The sequence below is a fragment of the Gavia stellata genome, chromosome 1 (assembly GCF_030936135.1).
Source record: "Gavia stellata isolate bGavSte3 chromosome 1, bGavSte3.hap2, whole genome shotgun sequence".
Lineage (NCBI taxonomy): Eukaryota > Metazoa > Chordata > Aves > Gaviiformes > Gaviidae > Gavia > Gavia stellata.
Window position 1 is genome coordinate 69,847,413 of NC_082594.1, and position 13,177 is coordinate 69,860,589.

The window sequence follows — 13,177 nt, forward strand, 5'->3', positions numbered from 1 at the left end:
TCTAGATATCTATTAATTTTTTCCTTTGTTATAGTTTCTTTTATTTACCTGATACAGAAGTCAGACTCACCGGTCTGTAGCTCCCTGAATCATTTGTGAAGACTTCTTCAAAGACTGGGGACTCATTAACTGACTTCTACTTCCCTAGCATTGAGACTTGTAAAGCAGCACCTCACATCATACACCTCAGTTAATAGTTCATTGGTTTCGTGTCTGTGTTTCTTTAGGACTCTTGCGAGAATGTTGTCAAAAGCTTCAACATTGCTATCAAATTGTCTAATAGCGACCCACTCCTGAGATCAAAATGTTTGATGATTTTAAATGACTGAAAACGGAGCAGCCTGGGTGCAGCCAGCCCTGAACTTTTGATATACTACATGGTAGCCCTGGCAATATGATGTGTGATGAAGTCTAGTTTCCACTTTTTAGCCTAAAAACATGTCTCTTGGAAGTAATAGCTCCCACCTCACAGAGAACAGTAGTTGTCATTTTTACTCAATTGGTAAGCAAGAAGATTTCTCATGATATGGCTGTGATCCTGTATCATGCAAACACATCTGCAGGCATATAGTTAGTTAATCTTTCATTTTTATTGCTGAGAAAGTAGGAAGAGTGTGGTAGAGTAACTTTCCCTATATTTTCCTAAGTATTGTTGTGCTTGTATGGTTGTTTTTCAAGAGTATGTCTTTTTTAGCTTTTGCTAAACTCCTGTTTTGCTTGCTGGAGTCCCCAATTCAAAGACTGCAAGCCTTTATGTCAGACTTTGAGGATAGTAGAGATAAATGCTGAATGTGTGGAAAATGTGTAATTTAAGAATTCTGTATCTGCATTGATAACCTGCTTCAGAAAACAGAAAACAACTCCCTGGTGGTGGTCACTGCAGAAGAAGTGTAGTAGGGAAAGAGGATGGTTGAGAAAACTCAGAGGGCAAGAGCGAGAAATGACCACCATTATCACAGGAAGCAAAAGGAAAGATGAAAGGTTTTCAGCTAACAATGTCTTTAATATATATTTGTTTACTGTTGAAAACCAGCTACATGTATATTTGCGGGGAACAATGCATTACAATATGAAAAATTAATATAAAACTACATTTAAATAACTAATGTGTTGGCACCAGAACTGGTGCGGACCCAGGAGGAATGTGGTTCCCTTATTAAAGTAAGTTCATTAGCATAAGAAGCACAAATATGAAGGACAGGAGGGGAGGAGGGTTCCCATGTTAATAAATGTTTACTTCATGATTCTTGAATGACAGAAATCAACAAAAGCTTGGAAAGAGAAAGTTCCAGCAAACACTCCAACCTTAACTAAGAAATGAAATCAGAAGCTTGAACCCAAATTTTGAGTTCCTTGGTTTTTCTTAACATGAGTCACAAAATATAAATTCCCCTGGTTTTCCCTGAAAAGTTTGATTACGCAAGTAAATAAGAATGGCTCCAGCCATCTAGTCCCACTTTGCCTACACTGAGGTTAGAATTTCTACTTGTTTCTTCTGTAATTTTTTTCCTACAAAAAAGAAAAGAAGTGGAAAATTTGTTTTCAGTAATGCTACTTTATATTTTTAGAGCACCTTTTGGTCTGAAAGATCCCAGATGTTTTCTATGAGCAGACAAACCGACTCATCTGCTCCTGAAATACAGCTAGCTGTCAAATGCGTAACGCTACAGAACTCTCTCTCTATAGAAATATACCAAAAAATATTTAAAATTAAAAAGGTGAAAGACAGGTACCAAAGTGGGAGAGTTTGAAAAGAATAAACTTTTCTTCATTTGAAAACATATCTGCAAATGGCCGAAACCTTGATTTATGGTCTCCACCATAGGCACACTGCCACAAATACTGATTAAAAGGAAATACAGAGAAATGAGCTCCAACTATGAAATAATCAAACCAAAAATATCAGCCCTTTTGCTGGAAGCATTCTCCATAGGACTGATCCAGCTATCTCCGGCTTCACTTACAAGCTCTACTGACAACACACTCAAAGGTGGCTGGATGCTAGCTCTATATTGCTGGGGGGGAGGGGAAACCTCATTAGTTACTTTCCTTAAGATACCAGTCCCGCAAATGAATACGTATTCAAGGGATTTGTTAAACTATATGTTATACTATGAAGACAGCAGGGATTTATTTTTGCTGTGTTGTGTAGCCATTGTTACTGGGCACACAACTCATGTCCCGCTTTCACCCCGTGCCAGCTCTGTTGGGTCGAGGGGCAAAATCTGTTTCCAACTGAGGGCAGGTCGTGACTCAGATGAAACAGGGGTCCTCCCCACTTCGTCAGCAGCCCCCAAGCCACTTGGTTCCCAGTTGTCCTCTTACTTAGGAAAACATCAGGTAGCTCCAGCCACCGCCTCCAGAGAAAGGGGATGTGCACCTGTGCCACCACGGCCTTACAGCTTTTCAGACAGAGTCTCTCTGAGCAGAGCCATGGCTGGTTTGTGCAGGTAGGCTGGAAGGAATGAGCCAAACCCATGCTTTTTGGACTTCCCAGCATTTGCTCTGTATCTTGCATGGGGTAAATGAAGGGGTGCGTCTTATCTCTTGACCTAACTGCTGTGAGGGAATTTAATAAAATAACTTTAACAGGAAGTGGTAAAACACATTTTTGAGCTGAAAAGTGGAGAATCAGAAACATGGAAACCCATGCAATCTGATTAGTGGCTCTGTGAGCTTCTGCATGCATGTTTAATAGGGAAATAGAAACTGGATCTGCTTCTAAAATAAACATAAAACCCCTTCAAAGTACAGCTCTAAGATAGCTTTTCTCTTTTAATGCCTATTCCTTCATAACTCCACTGAAGCCCAGCATCTGCTGTCTGTTTTTGCAGCCTACACTGACATAGTAATATCTAAGACCAGTTTTTGCTATCCAAATTCCCCTACCATCTGGGAGGCAGTCACCTTTTGAGAGAGCGATAGTGTCTGCCTTTTGAAGCACTGCTGCTGCTGCTGAGATTCATAACACCTTCTGATGAAGGTTATCCTTGAGGCGCGCTGGCAAAGCTGCCTCATGCACCTACACACGTAGAGGGGGAAGTCTGGCTTGGAAGCCTCCTAGGTGGGCTTTGCACTGGAAAAATAAAGCTCAGAATAAACACGCGGAGATGTGTTTTCAGATGCCATTACTTGCAGCTGCAGCCAATGTTAAAGCGATGTGAACAGGAGTGGGCTCCAACCCACATGCGTCTTCCCTGAAATAAGAGGCTCCGGTTGCCACCACCATGAGAAATGCCCAGGAGAGGTGGGTACCCAGCCACACAAGCCTTGCCATGGGCGTGCAAATTACTAAACATGAAAAGCAAAACCAAAGCAACTGCACAAATCAAACTCACCTGGAAAAAGGATATTACGTACACCAAGGGCAAGTCCTACACAGGAGTATACCTATACTCCAGAAAAGAAGCCACCGCATCTTTAAATAACTGCACGAGGTAGATAAAGAATTGGAGCTGTGCCAAGGTAGAAGTTGTAAAACTGGATTGATTTTTGCTACAGCTTGCTAAGGGCTCCCTAGAGTGAGGACGTGATGTTAAAATATAATAATTGATAACCTGAAAAAATATTTCTGGTAAGTGTGCAACTGTAACACAGAGCCCTGTCTGAGATGAAGCAAGCTTTTGTGTCCCAGCTAACCTGAGTACTGGGGTGACCCATATCTGCCGTTCCCTTCCCTGATTGCAGTGGCATCCTTCAGCTGGAGAGAAAATGGGCCTGGGCTTTGAACAGGGTATTTTGTTAAATGCTGCCATGGAATAGTAATTACCCGACAGCCAGACCACTGCATATGAAAAGGGAGGGCTCTGGAGAAGGAGGGAATTCACATTCATTAATAGCACCCCAGCAATCCCAAAAGGCAGAGGAGTTAGTGCTAATCTAACCTCTTTTCAGCCTTCACCTTGGTGCGGTGACCACCTCAAGCTCTGTGTATGTGTGTATAAATTGCTTAAGATTCAATTGATCACATTAAGTTTTAAAAAGGATTTAAGTGAAAATTTTCAATAGCTTCTGAAAGGGGATAATTTATTAGCTCTGAGTAAATTAAAATCTCAAGCAGGGGTAAAGACTTTAGAGATTACTTTAATACATTTTATATGCTTTCAACAGAAATGTTACTTTAAATGGTCCAAAAATCAGCTAATTTTGTCCTATTTAGTAAATTACCTCCTAAGGCTGTAATGTTACAGATTACAATTGCTAAAAAAAGTTATGCTTTATCAAAGAGGAATAAACTGCATTTTTATAGGTTTAAATATAGCACTTTTTTTGTTTTCATAATTCAGACTGGTAAAAATGCTGTGTTAAAATAATGCCAAGAAGGGAGTGTATCTTTTACATTCTTGTTAGGTCAGATGGTAATGTAACAGAATGTCATGGCTACATCTCCCATATACCATACTAGCAATTTAGAGTCTATTTTGTCTTTGAGATCAGACATATGATCAAATTACTCTGGTTAACTGTTACCATGCATCAGCCGAGTCTCAATAACTGCCTGTGCAAATGCTTTTAGCCCATGGCACAGTCAGAGTAATTTGGCTTAGGTTAGCCCCTTTTCACTGCGGGCTAACGTATGTCACATTATCTCGTATTTGTAGTGGACAGTTACCACAGCCTCGTTGGTGTGCAGTAACGTGCTGTGCTGAGGTTATTTGATTATGTCTGAGCCTCAAATTTGTCTATGAAACCACTGGTTCCCAGGTTTAAGGTCTCTTTGGGGAGGACGGCAGGAAAAGCATTCGCTCTGAACGAAAGTCCTGTACATCCATCCTTTACATGGTCAACAGGCTGCCTTTCAAGTTGTTTCCTTTATGACAAGAAACCATACTGCCTGCTCAGCAGAGAAGCTGGCTTGGCTTCAGGCAGCTTTGAAGCTATCAGCAGCTGGGAAGTCAATGACTGCATTTCAAAACTAGAAACCAGTTTACATAGGGAAAAGGCTTAGAATTACAGTTCTTGCAAACCACGGGAGTCAGCTGTTATGTACATCAATGCCTTAAAGATTGTTTCTGCTGCTGGTGAATACGGCTGTGGTAGTAAATTTAACAGTGCTGGAGGTGGTAGTGGAACTTGACTGTCCAGTTTGGAAAGTTTGAATGGTCTCTGACAGGGTTTTGCTCTGGGCCATCTGGTAGTCTTCAAACTGTTCCTGAGCAGGGTTTGGGAATGTGCAGATGTCGTGGTTTAAGCCCAGCCGGACTAATCACCACACAGCTGCTCACTCACTCCCCTTCCTCAGCGGGACAGGAGAGAGAAAATATGAGGAAAAGGCTCGTAGGTCGAGATAAGGACATAGAGAGATCACTCACCAACTACCATCATGGGCAAAATAGACTTGACTTGGGGAAATTAGTTTAATTTATTACCAATCAAAATCAGAGTAGGATAATGAGAAGTAAAACCAAATCTTAAAAAAAACACCACCTTCCCCCCACCCCTCCCTTCTTCTCGGGCTCAACTTCACTCCTGATTTTTCCTACTTCCTCCCCCCCGAGCGGCACAGGGGAACGGGGAATGGGGGTTGCGGTCAGTTCATCACACATTGTTTCTGCTGCTCCTTCCTCCTCACACTCTTCCCCTACTCCAGCGTGGGGTCCCTCCCACAGGAGACAGTTCTCCACGAACTTCTCCAATGTGGGTCCTTCCCACGGGCTGCAGTTCTTCATGAACTGCTCCAGCGTGGGTCCTTTCCATGGGGTGCAGTCCCTCAGGAACAGACTGCTCCAGCGTGGGCTCCTCTCTCTCTATGGGTCCACAGGTCCTGCCAGGAGCCTGCTCCAGCATGGGCTTCCCACAGGATCACAGCCTCCTTCAGGCATCCACCTGCTCTGTTGTGGGGTCCTCCACGGGCTGCAGGTGGATATCTGCTCCACCGTGGACCTCCACGGGCTGCAGGGACACAGCCTGCCTCACCGTGGTCTTCACCAGGGGCTGCAGGAGAATCTCTGCTCCGGCGCCTGGAGCCTCTCCTCCCCTCCTTCTTCACTGACCTTGGTGTCTGCAGAGCTGTTTCTCTCACATATTCTCACTCCTCTCTTCTCTGGCTGCCGCTTCCCGGTTTTTTCCCCCTTCTTAAATATATTATCACAGAGGCGCTACCACTGTTGCTGATTAGCTCGGCCTTAGCCAGTGGCAGATCCGTCTTGAAGTCGGCTGGCATTGGCTCTATCAGACATAGGAGAAGCTTCTAGCAGCTTCTCACAGAAGCCACTCCTGTAGCCTCCCCTGCTACCAAAGCGCTGCCACGCAAACCCAATACAGCAGAGATTTTGGGGGGGTTGGATCTGGCCAGTTCATCTCAGAAGATAAGAGAGTGTGAATGAGTGCCACTCTGTGCCAGTTTGTCTCAGTGCAGAAAATGGCCCCAAAACCATTTATTTTATTAATCTCGATGTAGCCTAACTTACAAAAAGGAGTCAAAGAGTTAGTAAGGTGATAAGTAGCTGGTGAGGAGCGAGTGATTTCAAAGACTGGTGAAGGTAAGATGGGGAAGTTGCCAGTAAGTGACAGTGGGGTGAGAAATTGCAATGAGAAGAATAGAGAGAAGGGGGCCTGAATGGATAGATTATAGGGCACAATCAGGCTGCAAAAGAAGAAAGAGCCTGGAGCAGAAATAAGGAAAACAAATGTTACTGCAGCTGAGATTGAAAGGGAAGACATTAAGATTCTAGGCTACAAAATAAGTTACTAGTTGTAGTTGACAAAGAAAAGGAAAATAAAACTGGAAAGATAAATTTGTATCCAGGAATTTTTTAATTACAAGAAATGGGCCAAGGCACTCTGTGGTGTTTGGATGGACATTCAGATCCATACACCTATCTGCATGGACATATATGTGCAACAGCGTTTAAAACTGAGACACCTAAAACTTATGACATTTGGGGCTCTGATCAATTAGGATCTTCAAGAATTTAAAGGAAGTTGAGGCTTTTTTTCATGGTGGAATTGTGGAGAGGGCAGGAACAGAAGTAGCCTGGCAACTGTCTTATGCTGCTTAGAAAAGTGGTTGTTAAACTTTTATCCATGGTTTTATGTGTTGCCTGTCTGTATCACTTGCTTACACACGTGAAATACAATGATTGCTATTAGGGTTCAGAGGGGCTACATAGTTTTAATTGTTCGTTGTTTCAGGATCAAATTTGTCCATTACCCCAGCAAGCCCAGCATCCAGGACAGACCTGAACAAAAAGTAAGAATTCAGCAGGATTCAATCTCCAGACCTGCTCAATGTCAATCCTGAAGCACAGAGAATGTCCTCAGCCTAAACATTACCTTCTTATAAAACACCTAAAGAGCTCCTTGTATGGGCAGACTAGATGCATCTTCACCTGGCTGTGAAGACATATCCTTGTGCCTGATTATTTAGTCCTATAAGACAGGTCAGGTGATTTTTGAAACAAGTCTCTTGAGCCCTGGAAGTAATGAAATCTGGTTTCCTGTGAATCTGTTTCCTGACTGTTGTATTTTGGTTTCTAAAAAGGTCCCGGATCTGACAGAAGCTTTTTACAGGTTTAGTCACTTATGAAGTCACTCTCCACTGCAGGTTTTCCCATCCGAGAAGGTGCAAATCTCCCTCCCCCACAGCATTTAAGGGGTTTCTTTGTCTGTGCCTGGGTCCCTACAAACCTTTAAGAACTGGAGCATCTCTTAGATCTCACCACGTCAAATTTCTTGGAGCCAGTGAGGTCAGAGGGTAGACAGGGGATGCAGACAGGGACAGGAATTATTTTGCAGCCAAACTGGTAACTTATTAATTGTGATGATAGTCTTTTTGACATAAGAATTCCCATGCTGGGCTAGTTCAGTGCTGAGCCTACCCTGGTATCTTACCTCTGCTTACCAGGATCTCTTACTAGTACACCAGCGTCTACTTGTCAATAGAGGAAATGAATGTGTAAAACAGCTAGTCTTACATCCTTCTCTCGAAAAAGTTTTTTTTATCTCATTGTCTCATACCCTTCATGATTTCCACAAACATTTTTGAATTCTCTCCTTTTTTTGCTATACTTTTTTTTTTTTAGAGAGAGTGTCTTTTGAAAAGAACATGGTTCCCTCAATAATGCTATGCCACTGTCATATATTGACATTATAATAACTTCTGTATTATTGTTTTCTTTTGCTTTTTGATGTCTTCTGGAATGCCAAACCTCTTTCAGCAAATAACTGCACCACAGCAACAATCACCACTTCTCCCTTTCAAAAGGTACTTCCATTAGCTTATACTCACTGCTCTTTAAACTCATCCCTTTTTAAACTCAGACATCTCAGTAGTTCAAATAATTTCTCCTTCAACATACTTTAACCTGCATTCATTGAATTTCACCTGGTACCATGCTGTCCTTTCACCTCACTGCCTTCAACGTCTCTGGAGTCCTCTGTAAACTTCTTTAGTGTTCATCAGCCTTTGTGATACCCCTTAGCATGATCAGCTCAGTGTTCACACAGATTTTCATGTCACTAACTTACAAAACAATATCAATGGCAACATGCAGCTTTGGAGTATCCCGGTGTTAACAACTTCTTTTTTTACCACTATAAAATGGAGCAGTTTCTGCTTCATGATGGTCTGTTTTTAAACCACTGTACTCCCACATGCTGTTATTTTTTTGATAGTTTTCTGCAAGGAACTTGCAAAAAAACTTTCAGAAGATCCAAACACGTTAGATCAACCCCATTTTTTTTAATCTTGTATTTTGCTGCTGCACTCAAGGAACGCTTGAAGAAAAGAGTGATAGGTTATCCATTACCAAATCATGCTGCTTTGTCCCAATCATGTGATAGTTAGCTAACTGTTTTACACATTAGCATTTCAATCTATGAAGGTCCTTGGCAGATTACTTTAAGATATGACTAACTTTAAACACAGAAGTTATACCCTTGAAGCCGATTTTGTATTTGCATGCTTTAAGTTAGGCATGTGTTGAAGCCAGGATCACCAGGCTGCAGTCCTTAGGCAATGAACACATTTTTTCTTTTTCTTTTTCTTTTTTTTTTTTTAATGAGAGATTGAGTCTTTTTGCTGGCAGCTGCCCCAGATCACTCTTAAATCTAGTGGAAATTTACTAATGACAGGTATTTCTGACAACCAGAGACACCAGGGCTATCCAGGGTTGGAGGCAAAACTGAATTTTTCCTCACTGAGAGCTGCTCCAGAGCAGGATGGGGAAGGGACGGACGATGCACTAAAGCGGGCTGTGGTCCCTGGCCTTGTGGCTGCAGGGTGGTCCCTGCTGCTTCTGCCTCTCCCGGGCAGGAGCAACCAGCAAGTTGGTCCTCCTGCAGCACCAGCACAGACCCAGGAGGCAGTAATGCCATCCTGCAACCCCGATAGCCTGCCGTCCTGGGGTAATCCCTGCTGTCACTTGTGCCTTGAGCCAGCCAGGCTCTCAACTCTTCAGTAAAAATATCAGAAGGCTCTCAACATTCCAGCACTTTGCTAAATCCCTTTTAGCTCTTGTGCATTTCTGCATTCTCTGGGTTCAACCCTCTCATTTTCTTTCAACATTTTATTTCACTACCTTCATCTCCCATGACCACTTTTCTCAGAGTACTTAGCGCTGTGTAGCCTCACAGAGCTAGACCCAAGCACTTCTCATAGTCTCTTTCTAACCACCTCACTCCTTCTTCAGTTATTCCTTCCTTTCCTTCTCTTCCTCTCTGCCCTCCCCAAATCTTGCCCATCTCTACCTTTTGTGGTGGTTTTATGTTCTCTGGCAACTTGGCTCTTGCTTTTGGGCAAAGGCTAGTTGCTGTCTTCAGATCTCACATGTTGTGCTCTCAAGGGTCAGATGCATCCTGGAATGTGCTGTGGACTTTTGACCCCATAAAATCAAAGAGATTGAAAGAAAGTAGTGGCCCCATTAAAATCACTAGATATAAGAAGATACTAGAATATACTTGAAGATACATTATAGAAGGCAGGAACATTTAAGGCCCCACACCCCAATACTGGAGACTTAGAGACTGAATCTGCAGAATGAAGATCAGACCCTTTAATTTATTTTTTACTGAATTTGTTCTCCAATTCCTAGCTAGGATTTAACTGCAGTAATGCAGATTTAATACTGACCCTTTAAAAATGATTCACTGGCCATTTTTCACACTTGTTTTATGAAACAGTCAAAACATTTTTCACTCCTGCTCTTAAGAATTTTTGGATCTGTAAATAGCAACATTTATTTTTATCTTCTATCAACTATTAGAAGCCTTCAAGCTGGGACACATATTGTGCACTGACTACAAGAAATACTGAAGCACAGAAATGCCAAATGAACCTACTTTTCAAGAGACAGAGCCTACCATTTCAAATGTCCTTGTGCAAGAATCTTTCTCATGGTCATGGTCACTAGGAACGTGTCTGAACAGTAAAAGACAAAGGGTGAAATCTCATTAATTTCAGTGGGGTCAGGGTTTCAGCTAATTTACTTCTTCCTACAAACACAACCTTGCCAGTACTTTTAATGTGTTGCTTTAAACACGTTCAAAGCTGATGCAACTTCTTCTTCCAGTATTTTTCCCCAGATGTTTGTGTATCATCTAACAATATCCCTAAAAAGGTGCTGTTAATAACTCTCACAGTCCTGATTTTTTGAAAGTGGCATCTAATTTTAGAAAACCATTAGATAACTTAGAGTGAAAGATTCACCAAGGAAATGGTATTTTATAAGTCTTTCTGTCTAGATGGATGATTTAAATACAAGTTTCTGATTTTAGTTTTACTTGCCTAAGGGTTGAGACTGCCATGAAAACCAAACTGATATCTTTACAAACAATGAAATAAAAACCATCTAATTGCAATACTTTGAATTTTTCCTATAGGAAGATGTAAAATACTGTTTATTTGTGTAGTGCTGCTTACTGAAGGTGCATAGCATGTGAGCAAATACTGTAGCTTTTATCTAGATGACCTGATTCTCAAATTCCAAACACTGAGGACTGGAAAGCAAGGCAAGAGCTAAAGATAAATTTTTTAAAAATCTACATTTATTTGAGTTATGGATGAATAAAATATAGGGCACATAAAAGTGACAGTACCTTCTAGGTTAGTAGATTGCACAATCTGGACTTTCACAGCTACAGTATTTTCTCATGCATGTGTTACACTAAGAATACTAAAAATACCTAGATTTAAAAGACAGAGCTGACAGAACATCTAAGTAGTGATGAAATACTCAGCTACACATGAATTACATTTTCCAAAGAAGTCTCTTGAAACTAAGTGCAAAGGCCTTCATTCTCTACTCATATTGATTTAAATCAGAGGAAACTTGTTGGGGTGAAAACTTTGCTATATAGATGCCCACAGTACAGTTCAGGAGCGGGTGGTGGCAAGGCTGATTTGGCAGAGCCTTTAAACTCCTGGATGCAGTCAGAAATTTATGTCTATCCACTTTTGTCTTCAAGAAACTATTAATAAAGACACAAATACCCAGGCTGCAGAGGTATTTTGAATTCTTTCTCTTTTGACATCCTATCTAGTAGGGGCTGTGAAGACAAAAGCTAAAATTTGGGTTCCTTCATTAAAACAGCCAAAGCCATAACCAGGTAAGGTCCATTTGAGTATACCTACACCGCTATATTAAAAAAGTACAGGGACCAGTTCAGCCATTGTTATCTTGATCCTCTGTTGTGCTGATTTTCCCATTACTTCTTGGTTTCAGCCATGTTTTCATCAGTCTTTGCACCCTCAGACAACCCCGTCGTGCCAAACCCTACGGCATGCCATGTGTGTGGTCACTTTCATGGTATAACACCCACCAGCCTTGTTGGCTCCAGCACAACCCTCTCTGATGTCAGACTCTTTGAACTGAAATAAAGAGCAGCTTTAGGGTCATAAAGACATTGTATGGAGCCTAGAGGAGAGCCAGGGTCAAGAGCTATTACTTCACAGGCCCCTACCTTCTCTAGACAGGGTTAGTCCAAAGCAATGTGAAAGCCAGTCAGTCGGTGCCACACAGGCTACCACTTACAGCTTTTAAGGGAAGATATTTTTCTCCTGTCTTCAGATTCTAAACTAAAATGAATAATACTTTGAAGACCTGGAAAGTTAATGCAAATCATGTGAAAGGAATAAATCCTGACTCTTTTAGTGTTATTATAACACAGTTCCACTTCCTGTAAAATGCGAATTGACTAACCTGCCATGCTGTTAGGATCTCAACAGAACAGAGACAAATGGCACTTAGATGGGAAAAAAGGATGCCCAGGGTTGTCATTACTGTAAGACAGTTGTTAAACAGTCAGCACTGAGAGAAACAGGAGCATTCAGAAGCTGGTCAGGGTCCCAGCTGAGAGTGACACTCTTTTGGAATGATGGTCCCATACTAAACTTGCCCTTCCTACTTTTTACGGAGTCTCTGACACCCATGACATATAAGTGTAATTATATGCACAATCAAGTTAATTCATGCTAGCTAATAAGCACCGTGCAATTTGTGCTTTTTTAATGCAGAATGCTTCCAATAGCCATCACTAATAACCTCCTCTTCAGTACAGGAGAGTAAAGCTCCTCCTGTGTTATTTATGCTCAGGATTAGATTTCATTTCACATAACTTTAGCTGTCAAGTTTAAGCCACTCACCACAGACTCCCTTTGTAGGCACTGGAGAGAGATAGGCATCTCCAAAGGGCAATTCCTTCCATCTCTCTTCGATACCTGTCTTCAGATGGGATGAATCACCCTCTGGAGGTGCCTATCTCTATTCATTGTCTAGAGAGGGAGTCTAGCTGACTTTAACTTACAGACATCTAACAGAGACTTCTGACTTATAGATAGTGAAAGTGAAATGAATCCCACCTTCAGTGTACTGTACTTTAGTTCTCTGCTCGGTGTAAAGAGGATTGAAGGAAGATTTCTCTAAGTGCAAGCATGGTTTTGTTGCTGCTGGTAGGAATGCTTTGCTTTCTTCTGTTGCCTCCCTGAGATGCTGACAGTTCTGATGATAATAATGGAGCACCAGTCGGGCTTCAGCGATTTACAGAAAAAAGGCAAGTTATGTAATTTTTTGAGGTAATAGCTGCAGTCTGGGAAGAATTGGCCTGAAACTGTCTGAAGCTGAGAGAATCTTCCATGTTAAATAGTTTAATTTCAGGATAATATTTCCATGACTTGAATTTAAAAAAAAAACCCCAACCTATTTGCTGTATTAAGTATCTGCATTTGTTCCTAATATTC